The following is a 21,926-nucleotide window of genomic DNA, read 5'->3' as shown; positions in this document are numbered from 1 at the left end:
TCTATAATAGCCCACCTATATTCCAATACCTCAAATCTTCTTGAAGACCAGCTTGAATAACTTGGGCTTGAAAAGAATCACTCCCATTTTTCCTCCCCCTCTGGAATGCACTGTGCTAGCCTCAGAGTTAAATTGACAAGTGAAACTATGTCCCATGCATAGAATATCCCATGTCCTTCATGACCTAGTCCAATTAGCTACGAGCTTCCTGACATCCACTCATCTGCCACGTTAAACAAATTAAGTCACTTTATTTATTTAGCATATGAGTAAACCATTTATTATAAAGGAAAGGCAATATTCACCCAGACTGGTTGAAATAGAGACTGAAGAGAAAATATTGTAGAAATATTGCATGTTTACAGTTACAAGCAAAACGTGAACTTATAATAAAAGCACCACCAGTTCACTACTGGAAAAGAAACTTAGTTCTTCTCCTGAAGAAATACTTAGGATGCTTTGCCTTTCACTACAAACGCTATTTTTTTCACATTCTTGTAAATCCATGGAGAAGGGAAGAGAACTCCAGTTTTTTAATTTCGCAAGGATCAGCAAGAATCTTCCCCCATTTTTCCTCTCACTGTATTAGAGTGGAGGAAAACAGCAGCCTTCACCGAGGAGGACCCAGCGGCCCATTTACTCCTGCAACCTGTTTCCTGCGGCAGCAGAGTTCACCGGGTCGCAGGCAGAGGGCCGCCCCCGTCTTCCTCCCTTGGCCACGCTAGGCCCCACTCCGCGAGCACAAAGCGCACCGCGCAGCGAGATCAAAGCCAAGCCCACAAAGGGGCAGCCTCACGGCCCAGGCCCTCCGCAGCACCCGGGCCGGGTAGCCGCCTCAGCCTAGCACACAGTAGCCCAGCAGAAAGGCTCGCAGCCGCCGCGGAGTCGCTTCCTTCCACCCCTCGGGACCCGCAAGACCAACCGAGGGAGAAGGTCCCGCCGCGCTTCGTTCCCCCGGGTCACGCTGCCTCAGACCCACATCGCTGGCGGCGACACGGTGCCCGGCAGCGAGCAGGAAACCGAACGCTCAGGTTGGGCTTAGGCCGCAGCAAGGCCTTGTCCTGACTCTCTGTAGCCTCCCCTCCGCGGCGCGCTCACCTGTGAACGTTGGGCTGGGCGGGACCCCGCTGAGGCAGCCTGGCTCCCCCGATCGTGCGGGGCGACTGGCTGCTCCGCTTTCGCCGAAACGCTCGGTGCCCGGGCCAACCGCTCAAACTCAACGCACGTTGCCTGCTGCTCGTTGTCGGCCCAGAACACACCACCACAGGAGCGCGCCAGCTGCGGCGTAGCAAGCCTGCCTGCCGGGCGCGCTCCCGACGCGGGCGGACGCCAACGCGCACGCGCACCCCGCAGCGGCACGCGGGTCTAGTTGCCCCGTTCCTGTAGCGGCGCGGATCGGTGAACAAAGGAAGTTCGGCTCCGCTTGGCAGCAGTGCGGTTGCTGTATAGCTGCTAGGAGCTTTCGGGCCCTGCCGTACTTCCACTCGTTTGCTAGGTTCGAGGAGAGGTTGTTTATTAACTCGCGTCGCTGCCCAGCCCCGCCAGGGTCACCCGACTTCCCCGCGGCCTCAACAGTAAAGCTGGAGAACGGGAGAGGCCGTAAGCCCGGCTCTCGTTTCCCTGCGCCCGGTGGGCCGCGGTAGCGGGAGTAGTCCTGCACCAAGAGCAGATGTGTGGCAGAGCAGTATTGGGAGTCAAGGCCTAAGAGAGACGATTGGGTGCTCCCTGACACGAGGGCTGTTAAGTCTGTTTTAAAAAGTGTAAAAGCCCCCAAAAGCGGTGTTACAGGGACCAGTAGCATCCAGTACGGGGGTATTGGGGTAGTTCTAAGGGACTGCTAACAAGAAACCCCTCCTCCAGTCTCTTCCTCTTTAGACTTTGCATAATTTGGGTTAGGCTGATGCATGGATAGACTCCACAACTCGTTAAAGTTGTAAAGTAGGTATGCTTTTATTCAGCTCTGAGACACACGGGGATAATCCCTCAAAGTCATGCATGCCTCAGTGTTGTTTCCCTCTACATTTATTCTCTAAAGTTATATATATTCATAAGGTTGCACAATACGCCTATACATATTCATGTCCTATCCCCGCTTCCTATTATAATGAGTTAGAAGGTCCTTTGCGCCTGCGTAGTGCCCCCTCTGGTCATGGGCAGGGGTTTCAAGATGAAGTAACTGAGTCTTCCTCCTTTGGGTAGGGGTCTTCAAGATGAAGTAAATGAGTCTTCCTCTTCTTGAACTTTTCACCTTTTAGTCTTCACATATGGCCTTAGGGTTTGGTCGGTGTCCCAGCCATAAACCATCTGCTTCTCCCCCTTCAGGGGTCTGCTTTTTCTTATCAATAGCTGCTTCAGTAGAATCAGTCTGCTTTTCCTTGTCAATCGAACCAGGTGTCTGCTTTTCCTTATCAATGGTTAGTGCCTTTGTTCTGCTTAGTAGTCATGATAGGTACAGACAATACTTTTGTTTAAGCAAGTGAATTCCTCTAACCCCCCTGTACAACCCCCCTGTACATTGGTTAACCCTGTATCAAGGCCCTGTCTAGCAATGCCCTAAATACACATGTAACTTTCAGCACATAAACTGAATGAAATTAGTGTAGTAACTAGTGTGTTTACATATGCTTTGTGGGGTGAGGACCCTGAGCATCTACTCAAACTATTCAGGTTTGGGGGAAGAGAGCCACAGTTTATTTTCAGTAAAATATTTTAAAATACGTTTTGCTATCTTAATTCAATTTTTGAATGACTGAAGCATTTTCTTGGCTACTTTAACTGGTTATCCAGATGGTTCTCAATATCCTTCTCATTCCTTTTGATGACCAGAAAGCACTTCTTTTTGCATGACATTCTTATGTTGAACCTACCAAGTTTGCTCTTATTCAGAGATTTTGCGGATTAGTTTTAAGGCAGCTTCTCAAAAATACATCTGTGTACTGATGCCATACAATATGTACCAAACCCACTATTTAAGAATCCTCCTAAGTATAGATAATATTATTTGTTGTCAAAGGATGATGGCTATGGGAGTAACTTCACTGCATTTATTTTTTCCCTACTGATTCGGAGAAAACTCCAGGAACAAACTTGCCAACAGAGTTTCAAGTTGACAAGCAGGTATTCTTTATTGCGGCGCCGGGAGACACGGGGGATAGCTCCTCCTAACGTGTGTCCCCGAATTGCTATATAGGTCATCCTTATATGGTCACTGAGCATATTACATCATTTTCCAAAAAGTTTCCGGCATGCATACAAAAATGTGGTGGTCCTTTAACTTTTCCTTAAGGGTCGTTTACTTTTCCCAACAAGCTTAATTAACATTACAGACATAGCAACCATCCTGCCCTTCTACTTATCAGTTAGTTTAACTGCTCTCATCCTGGACATCTGCTAGTCCAGGATACTCCCTAGTAGATGCTTACACCAGTTTAATGAGTTTATTAACACCCCAAACATAGCAATCATCCTGTCCTTTTACTTATCAGTTAGTTTATCTGTGCCCACCCTGGACATCTGCTAGTCCCAGATACTCCCCATCCCCAGGTCCTGTCCTTCTATTCTGCTTTTCTCACACCTTTTGTATTGAGGTCCTGAGGGCCTGAAACTATGTCAACTACCTTCAAGCACCGCAGTTATTTTCCATCAAACTTAACATTACTTAGAACTGATTACATTTTGTACTTTTGTGCCTCCTTGTCTCAAATCCTCCCTTTTTTGTCCTTTTGCAAATTTTTTTGCAACATTTTATATACTACTATTATCATCTAGAGTCTTCTTGAAAAGGTTTCCTGTTTCTACTTGCTTAAATTTTATTTCTTTTTCCAATCTTCATAATTTATCACAGTTCCTTTACAATTCCAGAAAGAAAATTTTGTTATACCACAAGTAATCAATATTAAAACAATTAATACTAATATTTCTGCAACCAGTTGCCTTAACCAGGAGAGATTAGGTAACCATGAGGTTAACTTTTTCCATATTTCTTCAAACCCCCAGGAGGTATCATCCTTGAAATATTTTAGTTTGTTTCCAGATTTCCTCCAGACCTGTTTCAGGAACAGCAACTTTCATTGATTCTTGTTCCACTTGGATTATATCAATGGTTTTACTTTCTATTTCCTCTACGGTTGCTGAGATATTTTACGATTGCGTTCTCTAATTTACTTACTCCCAAAGATGGAATTAGCCATCTCACAAAACTATGAAATTAGCCAAATTTCTAACCCAGGTTCCGTGATGGGGTATCACAGCACCCAAGGTGCGTGCCCCCTTCCAGTTGGGGGTAGGGTCTTATAAGCATTTTCTCCACATTCTCTTCTCCTGATTTAGGCAACTGTGCACACACACAACAGTCACTACAATTAACAACTTTAGTAACATTCTGCATTAATTTCAGGTAAGTATTGGTCCCAAGCTGGTATGTCAGTTACCACATAAATCCAAATTACAACTGATACAATTTTATATGTGAAGGTCCTGAAGGTTCGATCCACCATGTCTTCTCTAGTTCTGGTGCTTTCTTCATTTTTGAAGGTTGTTCCTTTATCTTCAGTGCTGTAAAGGTGGTCAATATTATCTGGTATGGTCCGCTCCACTTCTCCTGTAGAGGATCTCCTGAAAAATTCTTGACATAAACCCAGTCCCTGGATCTAAAAGGGTGAGTCGGATAATCCATGCCTCTCGCTCTTGTCCCCAGTATTCTCTTATTTCTTCTAATTGCTTTCCCAGATTGATCAGAAACTCTAGGAGATAAACTTCTTCCACTTCCATAAGACTTTCTCCTTTAAACTGGGACTGATATGGTCTTCCATATAAAATTTTACATGGGATAGCCTCTTTTATCGACCAAGGTTTAGTTCAAATTCTCAATAGAGCCAGTAGTCAAGCTTTGTATCAATATCTTGCCATATTTTACTAATCTGTTGTTTGATCACCTTTTCTACTTGCCCACTGGCCTGAGGCCTGTAAGGAACATCTAGTTGCCAATCAATTTCTAATTTTGCCTAATTTCTTGTAACTATTTTGCACTAAAGGGCGAGCCTCAGTCAGAAGAAATTGCCTCTGGTACTCCAAAGCAAGGTGTTATACTGTTTAACAGTGTTCCAGTTACTTGTCTTGCATTATTTATTCTACAAGGGAATGCTTCTGGCCACTCTGAAAAAGTATTCATTAACACCAATAAATATTGGTCTCAGTAATTCACAAAAATTTATTTGCCAGTGTTGTCCCAGGTAACTTCCTCCCCAGTTGTACCAATTTGATTTCTATTTTCAATTTTAGGATTATTCTTGAGACAGAGCTGACATTGTCACTAATTGAACTATGGTATATAGATTCCTTCCTGCAATTTGTTCATCTAAGTATTTATACAAGGAGTTGCTACCCCAATGAGTTTTGTTATGTTTCTCCTGAACTAGCTTCCAGAGTTGGTTATAGGGGATTACAATTCACCCATCAGGTATCTGAACCCAATCTTCTTTGTTTTCCTCTCCTTTGAGATCTCCAATCAATTTTCTATCTCCTTTGAATATCTAGTTTTAGATTTCTCAACTGTTAATTTGCCGTCAGGGATTAAGGGAATGAGTTTAGATTGTTCAGCTTCTCCTTTGGCTTCAGAATCGGCCAAATTTCACCTTGTTGATGCCCTTGACAACACATAATAGCTACTTCCTCAGGTAGCTGAACAGCTTTCAGTAGTCATAGAATTTCTGTAGCATGTTTAATCTGTTTCTCCTGTGTGTTCAATGGTCCTCATTCTTTCCAGATGGCACCATGTGCATGGACCACACCAAATGCATATTTAGAATCAGTCCAAATATTTATCCTTCTTTCTTTAGCAAATTCCAGGGCACGTTCCAGAGGTTTCTTTCAATTCCGGATGACTTGAATTTACAGTTTCATATAGTGGCCAAGCAGTCATGTGTTAATAGTTCTGTTGGTTGTTCCTGCAAAAGGATGCTGGATTGGCAACATTAGTGACCACAATTTCTATATCATCTTGTTCCACAAGGGTGGTCTGGTATTTTAAAAAACATTAAGGAGATAACCAGTGGGCTTCTTTCCTTTCCAGGAATGCTGATACAAGATGGGACACTACTACAGTAATTTTTGTCCCAAGGTAAATATGAGGGCCTCTTCAATATTCATGACAACTGCTGCCACAGCCCTGAGGCATCTGGGCCATCCTTTGCTCGCTTCATTCAGCTGTTTTGAAAAATACACCACTGCCCTCTTATAGGGTCCTAGTTTCTGAGTAAGGACCACCAAAGATATTCCCTATTCTTCATAGGAATACAGCCAAAAGGATTTAGTTACATCCAGAAGTCAGAGCTGCAGCTCTCATTAGCTCTGCTTTTAAATTTTTAAAGCCCTCCTCTGCTGAATCAGTCCATTCCAAAGAGAGAGGGGTTTCTTTTAACAGTTCATATAGGGGTCTTACCAGAACACCATAATCATGCATCCAAAGTCTGCATCATCCAGTCATTCCCAGGAACGTCTGGACCTCTCTGATGGTTGACAGTCGAGGAGTTTGACAAATGGCTTCTTTTCTAGCTGTTCCTAGGTAGGAAACTCGGGTTTGGATTAGTTGGGCCTTTTGTCTGGTTACCCAATAACCATTCAGTCCCAGAAAATTCAATAATTCCACCATTCACTGGACACATTCTTCCTTTGTTTCTGTGTCCATTAATAGGTCATCCACATATTGTAACAGAGTCCCCGTCTGAGTGGGTGGTTTCCATGATCCTCGTTCCAGTGATAACTGGTTTCCAAAAATTGTTGGACTGTTTTAAACCCTTAGGTAATACTGTCCAAGTTAATTGAGTTTTCCTTACTGTGTCAGGATGTTCCCATTCAAAAGCAAATAAATTCTGGTTTTCTTTGGACAATGGTAAGCAAGAGTCCTTTAAATCCAAGACGGCAAACCATTTCTGATTCAATTTAGTCAATAAGGTATACGGATTAGCTATTACTGAATATCCTCTATAAATTTGTTGATTCCTGAGATCTTGAACTAATCTGTAACTTTTCTTTAATGGCAAGATAGGAGTATTATATTCTAATTCACATTCAATTAAAAATTTATATTTGAAAATTTATCAATGATTTTTTAATTCCCTTTTCCGCCCCCCCCCCCCCCCCTTTTTCTTTCTACTTTAACAGGCAAAGCATTTTTTGCCTTACCTGGAACTTCAGATGCCCATACTCCCAGATATACCTGGATTAAGGATTTCTTTTATTTCAGGGAGGTCCTCCTGTTCGCTTTTCTGTTGAATTAAAGATAAAGTCAAAACTGCAATTAATTGATTTTGAATTCTTAATTCCATTTTGCCTTCTTTAAATGCTGATTCTTGCCCTAAGAAAGATTTCGGAGAATTTAGCATGCATAAAAATTTTATGCATTCCTATTTGTTTTTCCAATTTGTACTTTAAGGATTTCAGAAAGAATGCCTCTTTGTTCCTTTTTCCTTTTTTTTTTTTTTCTTTTCTGTTCCTTGGTGGCCAGTAGCTCCCACATCTGTAACAAATTCTTTTCCCTCTGAATTAACGCCGAATAAGTTGCTCCTGTATCCACTAAAATTCCACTTTATTCCCTCTAGTCCCTATTTTTAATTTAACCAGTGGATCTGCTAGGGTAGATTCCCCAGGTCCCTTGTCAGTCTAGCTCCAATTCAGCCACCGGAGCCACCCCATGGCATTCTCCCCGCCAGGGCAGTCTCACTTCCAATGTCCAAAACTCCCCACAGCAGACACACACCGATTCGGTCCCATAGGAGAAGAACTCACTTCCCACACCTTTGTCCGACATTCCTCCTCCACCAATTTCAAAACATTCAACACCCCCTCAGTCCCGTCTATCAACATGTCTGTTCCTACTTGTTTGCCTGTCCCAGCACTCATTCCGTGCTCAAACACAGGAGCTGCGTGAGCTCCCCTCCTTTCCCCCTTGTTTTTCCCTTTTTTTTTTTTACTTCTCACAGCTGCTCACCCTGCTCTGCAGGTGTTACAGATGCCTGCCTCTGCAACAGCACTTCTGGTTTAATGTGAATGTGCTGCTTGTTGCCAGTGACAGAATCTCCTCCTCCTTATCAATATCTGATAGGACAAAGATAGAGGATGCTCCTCTCAGAGGTATCTGTGATATAGAATTTTTCTATTTATTTTCCTTATTATTGGTTTTTCAACTTTTAAACATCATTCCCCCAATATCACAGGCTGAACAACATCTCTCCAGCTTAGCTTTCTGGTTTTCTCTGTCCTTTTCCAAAGCCAAAATTAGGTTTTTCACTTTAAGAAACCACCCAGAGTGGCAGACAGAATGTGAAATTAACATAGCTCTGCCAGATCCCTATCTGTATATAGTACTTCATCCCATTTTCCTGGCCACCTAAAAACCAAAATTAATTGTAACAATGTATTATAATTCAAAGTTCCATTTTTAGGCCATTTATCCTGATCACAGAATTGTAGAATTAACCCGGTTGGAAAAGACCTTTAAGACCATCAAGTCCAACCATTACCCCAGGACTGCCAAAACCACCACTAAACCATGTCATTAAAGGCCTCATCTCAATATTTTTTGAACACTTCCAGGGACACTGATTCCACCACTTCCCTGGGCCACCTGTTCCAATGCTTGGTCACCTTTTGGTGAAGAAATTTTTCCTAATACCCAGACTAAGCCTCCCCATGCCCAGCTTGAGACATGAGATTAAAATATGGTGATTTTTTTTTTTTTTAAATCTCTCTCCTACAATTCAACCATTTTCATTACTTTATATAATTAAATTAAAAATAAATAAATTATACATGTACACACTGCCATAAAGGATCCTCTGCCTTAGGCATCAAACATCTTTAAAGAACTGCTATCAAACCCTAACACACGACAGACAGAAGGAGGAATCCAAGCCAGGGAAAATTCCATATCAAATTGGAAAAATGCTTAGCAGTCTCCAGAGCAATCCAAGTCTGGAAAGGCAAATCAAACACATATAGATGATGACCATGGGAAAGAGTCATTTCATTGACACACTGTTCTCTTTCCATATCATTCCTGAATGTCTTATGTTTTTTTTTACGGATGAGCATATAATAAATAGGGGGCTAATACCTGTCCTCTGCTACTCAACTTCAGACACTTCACACCAAAATCCCAATTAATACTTTCCCCAATCTCATAAACAATCACAAGCTTGGCAATGAATTTTTCAAAAGTAAGCTTTTTACACTCACAATATTTTTACAGATAGGAACATCACAGTCTTCATAAAAAGATATACCTGGACACAAGACCTGATATTCCATACATATGCATCAAGTACTCAACTTTATCCAGAGAAGTTTCCTATCAAATTTTACAAGTTAAAAATAACAGGGGTGTACATCATGCAAAATTACAGTAGTGGAGAATTTTAACTTTTAAGTTGGCAACAGTCTAACTAAAAACAGACATTGGTTACAATATTTTATCAACGTTTTCTTGTTTACCGAACCCCCTGAAGACCCTCCCAGTTCTTTCCAATGTGCCAAAATGTAACCCAATGGGCTTTTCTTCAGAATTCCCTTATTTTGACCGGCTCCCATTTCAAACAATCTTTTACAAATCTATAGCTTCTCTTTCCTAGTGCTCTGCAGATGCACTTAAAAATATGAGAGCACCTACACACAAGTTTTATGATATTCTCGGGTTCAGTAAAATAATATCTCTGGGTTCTGCAGATCAGTTCCCCTGTTGTTAGATCATAGTTTTGGTTCCAGCAAAATTTACACTGTCCTAGTATCCACGGCAGGTTCCACTGTTCAAAAGTGACTATGCACCCATATGGGAGGCTACAAGCCTCTGGTACTGAGTGTAAAGTCCAGATCTCAAGAATAGGACTACAGATATTAGAGGTTATACTTCTCTTATACAGCCACTGGGGCGCAGAGAGGGAACTCTTCTTAACCCTCCATTAGCCACAGTTTACTTTTGTCTACTCCTCCCCCACTGCTTAAACACTAATCTTTAACACTAATGACAGACATATACACACACAAAGCACTTAGGCACAACACAAAACGAAGTCCGTCTCCGGCTGCTCTCCTCGCGGAGAACACGGAACCGCGGATCAGGACTCCACACTCGCTTCGTAGCTATGCTACGTCTCAGTCACACAGAAACACAAACACACATGGGATCCCACACACTCACACTATGGTTCCACCTTACCCTTCTCCTGCTTCTTATGGTAGCAGGTCTGTCCTGATTCCCAGAATTTGAGATGCAGCGGAGACCTGGTGGGTTCGCCTACCCCTTCACCTGCTTCCACTACGGTCCTTAGCAGATCCTTCCTGGCTCCCAAAACCTGGGATGCAGCGAAAACCCAAACTCACCCGATCCACCCTCAGGATCGCTAGCGGCCGCTCTACCGGTCAGCGAGTCCCCTGCTTGCAAGCCCTACCTGCCAAGGGAACTACGCTGTGCGCCAGACGTCTCTGCGCACCTTACCAGCAGCCCCGGGCCACGCGTATGCCTTACAGGACCCCTAAGTTTCAAGCATACCGTTTCTCCGCAGCCGGCACAGGTTGTTGTCTGTCCTCGCAGTGAGCGGACAAGGAGCAGAGCTTCTCCAGGCAAGCGGCCTGGGGCGCCTAGGATGTCCGCCCCTCACCCAATCCTGCAGCCGAACAGAGATCTCCTGCCTGGCTCGCCAAATTGATGCGCGGATTAACTCCACAACTCGTTAAAATTGTAAAGTAGGTATGCTTTTAATTCAGCGCTGAGACGCACGGGGATAATTCCTCAAAGTCATGCGTACCTCAGTGTTGTTTCCCTCTACATTTATTCTCTAAAGTTATATATATTCATAAGGTTGCACAATACGCCTATACATATTCATGTCCTATCCCCGCTTCGTATTATAATGAGTTAGAAAGTCCTTTGCGCCTGCATAGTGCCCCCTCTGGTCATGGGCAGGGGTCTCAAGATGAAGTAACTGAGTCTTCCTCCTGTGGGTAGGGGTCTTCAAGATGAAGTAAATGAGTCTTTCTCTTCTTGAACTTTTCACCTTTTAGTCTTCACATATGGCCTTAGGGTTTGGTCGGTGTCCCAGCCATAAACCATCTGCTTCTCCCCCTTCAGGCGTCTGCTTTTCCTTATCAATAGCTGCTTATCAGTAGAATAAGGCCTCTGCTTTTCCTTGTCAATCGAACCAGGTGTCTGCTTTTCCTTATCAATGGTTAGTGCCTTTGTTCTGCTTAGTAGGCATGATAGGTACAGACAATACTTTTGTTTAAGCAAGGGAAGAATTCCTCTAACCCCCTTGTACAACCCCCCTGTACAACCCCCCGTACATTGGTTAACCCTGTATCAGAGTGCTGTAGCTGTGTGGAGTGTGTCTGTGGGATCCCAAGTGTGTGTATGAATGCGAGACTGATACTGGGAAATCAGCAGAGTGGAGAGATCTTGAAAGAGTCCTTTAGAGTGCATTTTTGCACATTGGAAAGAACTGGGTTTCCTGGGGGCTCGGTAAATAAGAAAACGTTGGTAAAATATTGTAACCAATGATGGCCTTTGTACACTTCGGAAGAACAGGAAAAATAGCCTAAAAATGAAACTTTAAACTATGATACATTGTTACAATTATTGTTGGTTTTGAGGGGGCAAGGAAAATGGGATGAAGTAATGTATGCAGATATGTTTTTCACTTTAAGAAACCGCCCCAAGTGATAGACGGAATGCGAAATTAAAATAGCTCCAACAGATCCCTTAATTTTGTCTTTGGAAAAGGACAGAAAAAAAACTTGAAAGCTGAGCTGGAGAGATGCTCAGATTGTGAAACTGCGGAAAAATGCTTAAAGTTAAGGAAAATCAAGGGGGAAAGGAGGGGAGCTCACGCAGCTCCTGTGTTTGAGCACGGGATGAGTGCTGGGGAGGCAGAGGTGGAGGGATGTCGGGCGGAGGGGGAGTGGGTTCTCCTATAGGACCGAATCGGTGTGTGTCTGCTGTGGGGAGTTTTGGACATTGGAAGTGAGACTGCCCTGGCGGGGAGAATGCCATGGGATGGCTCCGGTGGCTGAATTGGAACTAGACTGACAAGGGACCTGGGGAATCTACCCTAGCAGATCCACTGGTTAAATTGAAAATAGGGACTAGAGGGAATAAAGTGGAATTTTAGTGGATACAGGAGCAACTTATTCGGCGTTAATTCAGAGGGAAAAGAATTTGTTACAGATGTGGGAGCTACTGGCCACCAAGGAACAGAAAAGAAAAAAAAAAAAAAGGAAAAAGGAACAAAGAGGCATTCTTTCTGAAATCCTTAAAGTACAAATTGGAAAAACAAATAGGAATGCATAAAATTTTTATGCATGCTAAATTCTCCGAAATCTTTCTTAGGGCAAGAATCAGCATTTAAAGAAGGCAAAATGGAATTAAGAATTCAAAATCAATTAATTGCAGTTTTGACTTTATCTTTAATTCAACAGAAAAGCGAACAGGAGGACCTCCCTGAAATAAAAGAAATCCTTAATCCAGGTATATCTGGGAGTATGGGCATCTGAAGTTCCAGGTAAGGCAAAAAATGCTTTGCCTGTTAAAGTAGAAAGAAAAAGGGGGGGGGGGGGGGGCGGAAAAGGGAATTAAAAAATCATTGATAAATTTTCAAATATAAATTTTTAATTGAATGTGAATTAGAATATAATACTCCTATCTTGCCATTAAAGAAAAGTTACAGATTAGTTCAAGATCTCAGGAATCAACAAATTTATAGAGGATATTCAGTAATAGCTAATCCGTATACCTTATTGACTAAATTGAATCAGAAATGGTTTGCCGTCTTGGATTTAAAGGACTCTTGCTTACCATTGTCCAAAGAAAACCAGAATTTATTTGCTTTTGAATGGGAACATCCTGACACAGTAAGGAAAACTCAATTAACTTGGACAGTATTACCTAAGGGTTTAAAACAGTCCAACAATTTTTGGAAACCAGTTATCACTGGAACGAGGATCATGGAAACCACCCACTCAGACGGGGACTCTGTTACAATATGTGGATGACCTATTAATGGACACAGAAACAAAGGAAGAATGTGTCCAGTGAATGGTGGAATTATTGAATTTTCTGGGACTGAATGGTTATTGGGTAACCAGACAAAAGGCCCAACTAATCCAAACCCGAGTTTCCTACCTAGGAACAGCTAGAAAAGAAGCCATTTGTCAAACTCCTCGACTGTCAACCATCAGAGAGGTCCAGACGTTCCTGGGAATGACTGGATGATGCAGACTTTGGATGCATGATTATGGTGTTCTGGTAAGACCCCTATATGAACTGTTAAAAGAAACCCCTCTCTCTTTGGAATGGACTGATTCAGCAGAGGAGGGCTTTAAAAATTTAAAAGCAGAGCTAATGAGAGCTGCAGCTCTGACTTCTGGATGTAACTAAATCCTTTTGGCTGTATTCCTATGAAGAATAGGGAATATCTTTGGTGGTCCTTACTCAGAAACTAGGACCCTATAAGAGGGCAGTGGTGTATTTTTCAAAACAGCTGAATGAAGCGAGCAAAGGATGGCCCAGATGCCTCAGGGCTGTGGCAGCAGTTGTCATGAATATTGAAGAGGCCCTCATATTTACCTTGGGACAAAAATTACTGTAGTAGTGTCCCATCTTGTATCAGCATTCCTGGAAAGGAAAGAAGCCCACTGGTTATCTCCTTAATGTTTTTTAAAATACCAGACCACCCTTGTGGAACAAGATGATATAGAAATTGTGGTCACTAATGTTGCCAATCCAGCATCCTTTTGCAGGAACAACCAACAGAACTATTAACACATGACTGCTTGGCCACTATATGAAACTGTAAATTCAAGTCATCCGGAATTGAAAGAAACCTCTGGAACGTGCCCTGGAATTTGCTAAAGAAAGAAGGATAAATATTTGGACTGATCTAAATATGCATTTGGTGTGGTCCATGCACATGGTGCCATCTGGAAAGAATGAGGACCATTGAACACACAGGAGAAACAGATTAAACATGCTACAGAAATTCTATGACTACTGAAAGCTGTTCAGCTACCTGAGGAAGTAGCTATTATGTGTTGTCAAGGGCATCAACAAGGTGAAATTTGGCCGATTCTGAAGCCAAAGGAGAAGCTGAACAATCTAAACTCATTCCCTTAATCCCTGACGGCAAATTAACAGTTGAGAAATCTAAAACTAGATATTCAAAGGAGATAGAAAATTGATTGGAGATCTCAAAGGAGAGGAAAACAAAGAAGATTGGGTTCAGATACCTGATGGGTGAATTGTAATCCCCTATAACCAACTCTGGAAGCTAGTTCAGGAGAAACATAACAAAACTCATTGGGGTAGCAACTCCTTGTATAAATACTTAGATGAACAAATTGCAGGAAGGAATCTATATACCATAGTTCAATTAGTGACAATGTCAGCTCTGTCTCAAGAATAATCCTAAAATTGAAACATATATATAGGAGTGGTATTCAGCCACTCCTCCTTGGCACAACAGTATTGGTTAGCCCCACACAGCTTCCTCCACATTCTCCTCCCACGTTCAGTGTCCGGTTACCTGTGGGGGCCACTCCCTGCCTTGCTCGCACAGTTCTCCAGGGCTCTATGGTCCTGCTCTTAGAGTCATTCTGCAACAAAGCCCACTGGTTATCTCCTTAATGTTTTGTTTTTAAAATACCAAGCCACCCTTGTGCAACACGATAATATAGAAATTGTGGTCATGAAACTGTTTATTCAAGCCGACCAGATTTGAAAGAAACCTGGAACGTGCCCTGGAATTGGCTAAAGACAAAAGGATAAATATTTGGACTGATTCTAAATATTCATTTGGTGCGGTCCATGCACATGGTGCCATCTGGAAAGAACGAGAACCTTTGAACACACAGGAGAAACAGTATAAACATACTACGACTACTGAAAGCTGTTCAGCTACCTGAGGAAGTTGCTCTTATGCATTGTCAGAGATATCAACAAGGTGAAATTTGGCTGATTTTAACAATCTAAACTCATTCCCTTAATCCCTGACAGCAAACTAAAAATTGAGAAATCTAAATCTAGATATTCAAAGGAGGATAGAAAATTTATTGAAGATCTCAAAGGAGGAGAGGAAAATAAAGAAGATTGGGTTCAGATACTTGATGGGCGAATTATAATCCCCTATAACCAACTCTGGAAGCTAGTTCAGGAGAAACATAACAAAACTCATTGGGGTAGAAAGTCTTTGTATAAATACTTAGATGAACAAATTGAAGGAAGGAATCTATATATCATAGTTCAATTAGGCAAATAAATTTTTACCAATATTTGTTGGTGTTAATGAATACTTTTTTAGGGTGGCCAGAAGCATTCCCTTGTAGGTTTTGGAGTACCAGAGGCTCTTTCTTCTGACTGAGGCTCGCCCTTTAGTGCAAAATAGTTACAAGAAATTAGCCAAAATTAGAAATTGATTGGCAACTAGATGTTCCTTACAGGCCTCAGGCCAGTGGGCAAGTAGAAAAGGTGATCAAACAACAGATTAGTAAAATATGGCAAGATATTGATACAAAGCTTGACTACTGGCTCTATTGAGAATTTGAACTAAACCTTGGTCGATAAAAGAGGCTATCCCATGTAAAATTTTATATGGAAGACCATATCAGTCCCAGTTTAAAGGAGAAAGTCTTCTGGAAGTGGAAGAAGTTTATCTCCTAAAATTTCTGGTCAATCTGGGAAAACAATTAGAAAAGAGAATACTGAGGACAAGAGTGACAGGCATGGATTACCCGACTCACCCTTTTAGATCCAGGGACTGGGTTTATGTTAAGAATTTTTCAGGAGATCCTCTACAGGAGGACTGTATCAGACAATATTGGCCACCTTTACAGCAGTGAAGATGAAGGAACAACCTGCTTGCAAGAATAAAGAAAGAACCAGAGAAGACGCGGCGGATTGAACCTTCAGGATGTGATGACTGACATACCAGCTTAGGACTAATACTTATACCTGAAATTAATGCAGAATGTTACTAAAGTTGTTAATTGTAGTGACTGTTGTGTGTGTGCACAGTTGCCTAAATCAGGAGAAGATCAGGGCCTTCCTGAACCATAGAAGTTAACTTCATGGTTACCTGATCTCTCCTGGTTAAGGCAACTGGTTGCAGGAATATTACTATTAATTGTTTTAATATTGATTACTCGTGGTATAACAAAATTTTCTTCCTGGAATTGTAAACGATCTATGATAAATGACGAAAATTGAAAAAAAAGAAAAGAAATTTAAATATCAAATAGAAACAAGAAACTATTTCAAAAAAGACTCTGGATGAAAATATGTTGCAAAAGAATTTGCAAAAGGACAGAAAAAGGAAGTATAGACATTTGTTAATACTAACAGACACCTTTTCAGGTTGCCCAGAAGCCTTTCCAACTAGAAGCGCACAAGCCCGGGAGGTAACAAAGATTGTTATAGGATGGTTGTGGGGATTTCAAAAGTATGTGCTGCATGAACTTATCTGACCATTCTGAATCAAATTCATGCTTGTCCTGGGTTCAGCAGTAGCAGTCATGTTTTTTCCTTTGTGTTAACTGGTGCAGTGCTGTGTTTTGACTTCTAGTTTGAGAACAGTGTTGGTGAAGCCGATGTTTTCAGTTGTTGCTAAGTGATGTTTACCCTGACCAAGGACTCTGTGAGGCTCATGCTCTGCCAGGGAGGAGGGGAAGCTGTGAGGAAGCAGAGACGGGGCGCCTGACCCGGGCTAGCTGGGGAGGTATTCCATACCACAGCACGTCATGCCCGGGGTGGGGGGTAACTGGGAGTTACCCGGAAGGACAGGGGCTTCCTGGTGGAACTCGCTTTCTTGGCCGGTGGTATCGTATTCTCTTCCCTTGTTATTTTCCCTTATCATTGTTTTAGCTGATAGTAGCGGTGGTGATTTGTTGCTGGACTGTTCTTGTCTCAACCCGTAGGAGTTGCACTCTCTCGATCTTCCTCCCCGTTCCTCCAGGAGCGGGGAAGGGGAGAGCCCCGGTGCGGGGGGGGGGGGGAGACGGACACGGACCTCGATTGTTGTCAGCTCGGCACCACTCACTGGAAGTGAGCGAACGAGTTACCTGACTGGGTTTAAACCACGACAGTTCTTTTTGGCGCCCAACGTGGGGCTCGAGGGGTTGAGATAAGAACAGATCTGACTGGATTGATAGTCACTCGTCACAATGCTGATTTATTGGCTCTCAAGGTTTTTCCTCTTGATCTCACAGTTTCAGTATATCATATCTTACGTAGAGCCGGTATTCACTGTGTTAGTGTTTATTAAGTGTGGGGCTTGGGCTAAGGTTTTTATCCCATTGTACTTTATGGTAATGACTTGTAATACAATAGAATCATTGATCATGAAACTGATCTGGCTTATGTTCCCAGTGTGGTCACCACCTTTATACTTTGGGAGGTATATGATGGAGGTGCTTAGCAATTACACATCTTTTTTCTCCTTCTCAGGTGCTCAACCTGTGAAGGAGACATCCTTTTACCCTCCTAGTCGTCCCCCCAGACCATTTACATTTGAGAGTTTTGAATTTTTTGAATGGCCTTTTAATGCTGTTGAGACTTGTTTGCTGATGGTGATGGGAATCACCATGCTAACACGCATGATGGAATTGGCCATCGTAGAGATGCTCTATCACATCAAGCCGAATAACGGGGATACACCTATAGATCCAGATGAAGTTGAATGTACACGACCCATGTGGCGAAAACTTACACGGAATGCACCGTCATCATATGCCCATTCATTGGCAACAGTGACCTGGAATGACATAGTACCACTAACAGTGGATGAAATGGTTCATAAACTCCGAGAGTTCGAAGACAACCTCACCCCTTCCATCATCTCAGCTGTGAAAAAACTGTCCCAGGACCTCGAAAAATTGAGGGACAATGTATCTGATTTATCCAGCTCCTCACGTGTACCAACACACGTCTCAGCTATTAACAAAAGGCGTCCTATTGTTCAAGAGAGGAGATACAGAAGGTATACGCCACGGGGTACCCTATGGTTTTACCTGCTGGATCACGGAGAAGACATGACAAAGTGGGATGGAAAACCTACTTCAGCTTTGGAGGAACGGGTGAGTGAACTGAAGAGGGGAGCAAGGGCCAAGACTGATCGTCCCATGAGAGCTACGGCTTCAGTCTCTGGTGAGCAGTTTCCCAGATGGAGTGGAAGAGCTGATTTTACTCCAGCTCCTGTGATAATGAAGAATAATCCCTTTCAACACGACTTAAGTGTCCAATGCTGTGACGACCATTAGAGGGGCCCTGCCTCCAGCCAGGTGGAGGTAGGGGATAATCGGATTTACTGGACTGTGTGGATCAGATGGCCTGGCACATCAGTCCCACAGAAGTATAAGGCTCTAGTAGATACCGGTGCACAGTGTACCCTGATGTCATCAAGCTGTCAAGGGGTGGAAGCCATCTATATTTCTGGAGTAACAGGAGGATCCCAAGAGTTGACTGTGCTGGAGGCTGAAATAAGCCTGACTGGGAGGGAATGGCAAAAGCACCCTATTGTGACTGGTCCAGAGGCTCCATGCATTCTCGGCATAGACTACCTCAAGAGAGGGTACTTCAAAGACCCAAAAGGGTACCGGTGGGCTTTTGGTATTGCTGCTTTGGAGACTGAGGAAATTGAGCAGCTGTCCACCTTGCCTGGTCTCTCAGAAGATCCCTCTGCTGTGGGGTTGCTGAAAATTGAAGAACAACAAGTGCCAATCGCGACCACAACAGTGCACCGGCGGCAATATCGCACCAACCGAGACTCCCTGATTCCCATCCATCAGCTGATCCGTAGACTGGAGAGTCAGGGGGTGATCAGCAGGACCCGCTCACCCTTCAATAGCCCCATATGGCCAGTGCGAAAGTCTAATGGAGAATGGAGACTAACAGTAGACTATCGTGGCCTGAATGAAGTCACACCACCATTGAGTGCTGCCGTACCGGACATGCTAGAACTTCAGTATGAACTAGAGTCAAAGGCAGCCAAGTGGTATGCCACGATTGATATTGCCAATGCATTTTTCTCAATTCCTTTGGCAGCAGAGTGCAGGCCCCAGTTTGCTTTTACTTGGAGGGGTGTCCAGTTCACTTGGAACCGACTGCCCCAGGGGTGGAAACACAGCCCTACCATTTGCCATGGACTGATCCAGACTGCCCTGGAACAGGGGCAAGCTCCAGAACACCTGCAATACATTGATGACATTATTGTGTGGGGCGATACAGCGGAAGAAGTCTTTGAGAAAGGGAGGAAAATAATCCAAATCCTGCTGAAAGCCGGTTTTGCCATAAAACGGAGTAAGGTCAAGGGACCTGCACAGGAGATTCAATTTTTGGGAATAAAATGGCAAGATGGACGTAGACAGATCCCCACAGATGTGATCAACAAGATAACAGCAATGTCTCCACCAACTAATAAGAAAGAAACGCAAGCTTTCTTGGGTGCAGTGGGGTTCTGGAGAATGCACATCCCAAATTACAATTCGATTGTAAGCCCTCTCTATCATGTGACCCGGAAGAAGAATGATTTTAAATGGGGCCCTGAGCAGCAACAAGCTTTTGAGCAAATTAAACGCGAGACAGTTCATGCAGTAGCCCTTGGACCAGTCCGGACCGGGCCAGATGTAAAAAATGTGCTGTACACTGAAGCTGGGGAGAACGGTCCTACCTGGAGCCTCTGGCAGAAAGCTCCAGGGGAGACTCGAGGTCTACCCCTCGGCTTTTGGAGTCGGGGATACAAAGGATCTGAGGCCAGCTATACCCCAACTGAGAAAGAGATACTGGCAGCCTATGAAGGGGTTCGAGCTGCTTCGAAAGTGATTGGCACTGAAGCACAGCTCCTCCTGGCACCCCGGGTGCCCGTGCTGGGCTGGATGTTCAAAGGCAGGGTCTCCTCTACACATCATGCAACTGATGCTACATGGAGTAAATGGGCTGCACTAATTACACAACGAACTCGAATAGGAAATCCCAGTCGTCCAGGCATTCTAGAAGTCATCATGGACTGGCCAGAGGGCAAAGATTTCGGAATGTCACCAAAGGAGGAGGAGGTGGTGCGCGCTGAAGAGGCCCCACCATATAATAAACTGTCAGAAAGTGAAAAGCAGTATGCCTTGTTTACTGATGGCTCTTGCCGTATTGTGGGAAAGCATCGGAGATGGAAGGCAGCTGTATGGAGTCCTGGACGACAAGTTGCAGAAACTGCTGAAGGAGAGGGTGAATCGAGTCAGTTTGCCGAGGTGAAAGCCATCCAGCTGGCCCTGGACATTGCTGAACGAGAAAAGTGGCCAGTACTTTATCTCTATACTGACTCATGGATGGTGGCAAATGCCCTGTGGGGGTGGTTGAAGCAATGGAAGCAGAGCAACTGGCAACGCAGAGGTAAACCCATCTGGGCTGCTGCACTGTGGAAAGATATTGCTGCCAGGGTGCAGAACCTGGTGGTGAAGGTACGTCATGTAGATGCCCATGTACCCAAGAGTCGGGCCACTGAGGAACACCAGAACAACCAACAAGTGGATAAAGCGGCTAAGATTGAAGTGGCTCAGATGGACTTAGATTGGCAACATAAAGGTGAATTATTTTTGGCCTGGTGGGCCCATGACACTTCAGGCCATCAGGGCAGAGATGCAACATATAGATGGGCCCGTGACCGAGGGGTGGACTTAACAATGGACACTATTGCCCAGGTTATTCATGAGTGTGAAACATGTGCTGCAATTAAACAAGCCAAGCGGTTAAAGCCTCTTTGGTATGGAGGACGATGGTTGAAGTATAAATATGGGGAGGCCTGGCAGATTGACTATATCACACTGCCACCAACCCGCCAAGGCAAGCGCCATGTGCTTACCATGGTGGAAGCAACCACCGGGTGGCTGGAAACATACGCTGTGCCCCATGCCACTGCCCGGAACACTATCCTGGGCCTTGAGAAACAGATTTTGTGGCGACACGGCACCCCAGAGAGAATTGAGTCAGACAATGGGACTCATTTCCGGAATAACCTTATAGATATTTGGGCCAAAGAGCATGGCATTGAGTGGGTATATCACATCCCCTACCATGCACCAGCCTCTGGGAAAATCGAACGGTACAATGGGCTGTTAAAAACTACACTGAGAGCGATGGGTGGGGGAACTTTCAAGCATTGGGATACACATTTACCAAAGGCCACCTGGTTGGTCAACACCAGAGGATCTGCCAACAGGTCTGGCCCAGCCCAGTCAGAACTTTTACATATTGTAGAGGGGGACAAAGTTCCCGTGGTGCATATGAAGAATTTGCTGGGGAAGACAGTCTGGGTTATTCCTGCTTCAGGTAAAGGCAACCCCACTCGTGGGATTGCTTTTGCTCAGGGACCTGGATATACTTGGTGGGTAATGCGGGAAGATGGGGAAGTCCGATGTATACCTCAAGGGGATTTGATTTTAGGGGAAAACAGCCAGTGAACTCAATTGTATGCTGTTGCCTGCTGTGTAATGCTTTTATAGCCCATCAACTAGATGTCTCCAGGTCACCAGCGACTGGCCCTGACTTCCCTCCAGCCATCATCCCAACAGAGAATGAACTTGGAACATCATGGACCGAATGGACTCGGCAGCATTATAGGGATTGGTCCATGCACTAAGAAAATGATTTTTTCCTCTTGGTCTGTATGTATATGGATGTATATATGTGGGAGAGCAATGGTGTATTGAAAATGTGGGATCTGAGCACGACGTGAATGGTATGGAATAAGGGGTGGATAATGTCCTGGGTTCAGCAGTAGCAGTCATGTTTTTTCCTTTGTGTTAACTGGTGCAGTGCTGTGTTTTGACTTCTAGTTTGAGAACAGTGTTGGTGAAGCCGATGTTGTCGGTTGTTGCTAAGTGATGTTTACCCTGACCAAGGA

General features: G+C 43.8%; 1 protein-coding gene across 1 annotated transcript in view; it reads right to left on the bottom strand.

Moving 5' to 3' along the window:
* LOC133283350 (E3 ubiquitin-protein ligase SIAH1) overlaps positions 1–1,339 on the bottom strand; it is a 31,933-nt gene extending 30,594 nt beyond the window's left edge. Inside the window, exon 1 of the mRNA XM_061480041.1 lies at positions 1,099–1,339. The gene's annotated coding sequence lies outside the window, so the exon portion shown is untranslated. The remainder of the gene's footprint in view (positions 1–1,098) is intronic.
* Positions 1,340–21,926: the final 20,587 nt, after the last annotated feature.

Source organism: Pezoporus flaviventris, unplaced genomic scaffold (genome assembly GCF_033815535.1).
Source record: "Pezoporus flaviventris isolate CSIRO_AGI_PZ_B2104156 unplaced genomic scaffold, CSIRO_AGI_Pfla_v1 ptg000166l, whole genome shotgun sequence".
Lineage (NCBI taxonomy): Eukaryota > Metazoa > Chordata > Aves > Psittaciformes > Psittacidae > Pezoporus > Pezoporus flaviventris.
Note: the sequence above shows the minus strand (reverse complement) of the source record. Positions and strands in the feature narration are given on the sequence as shown.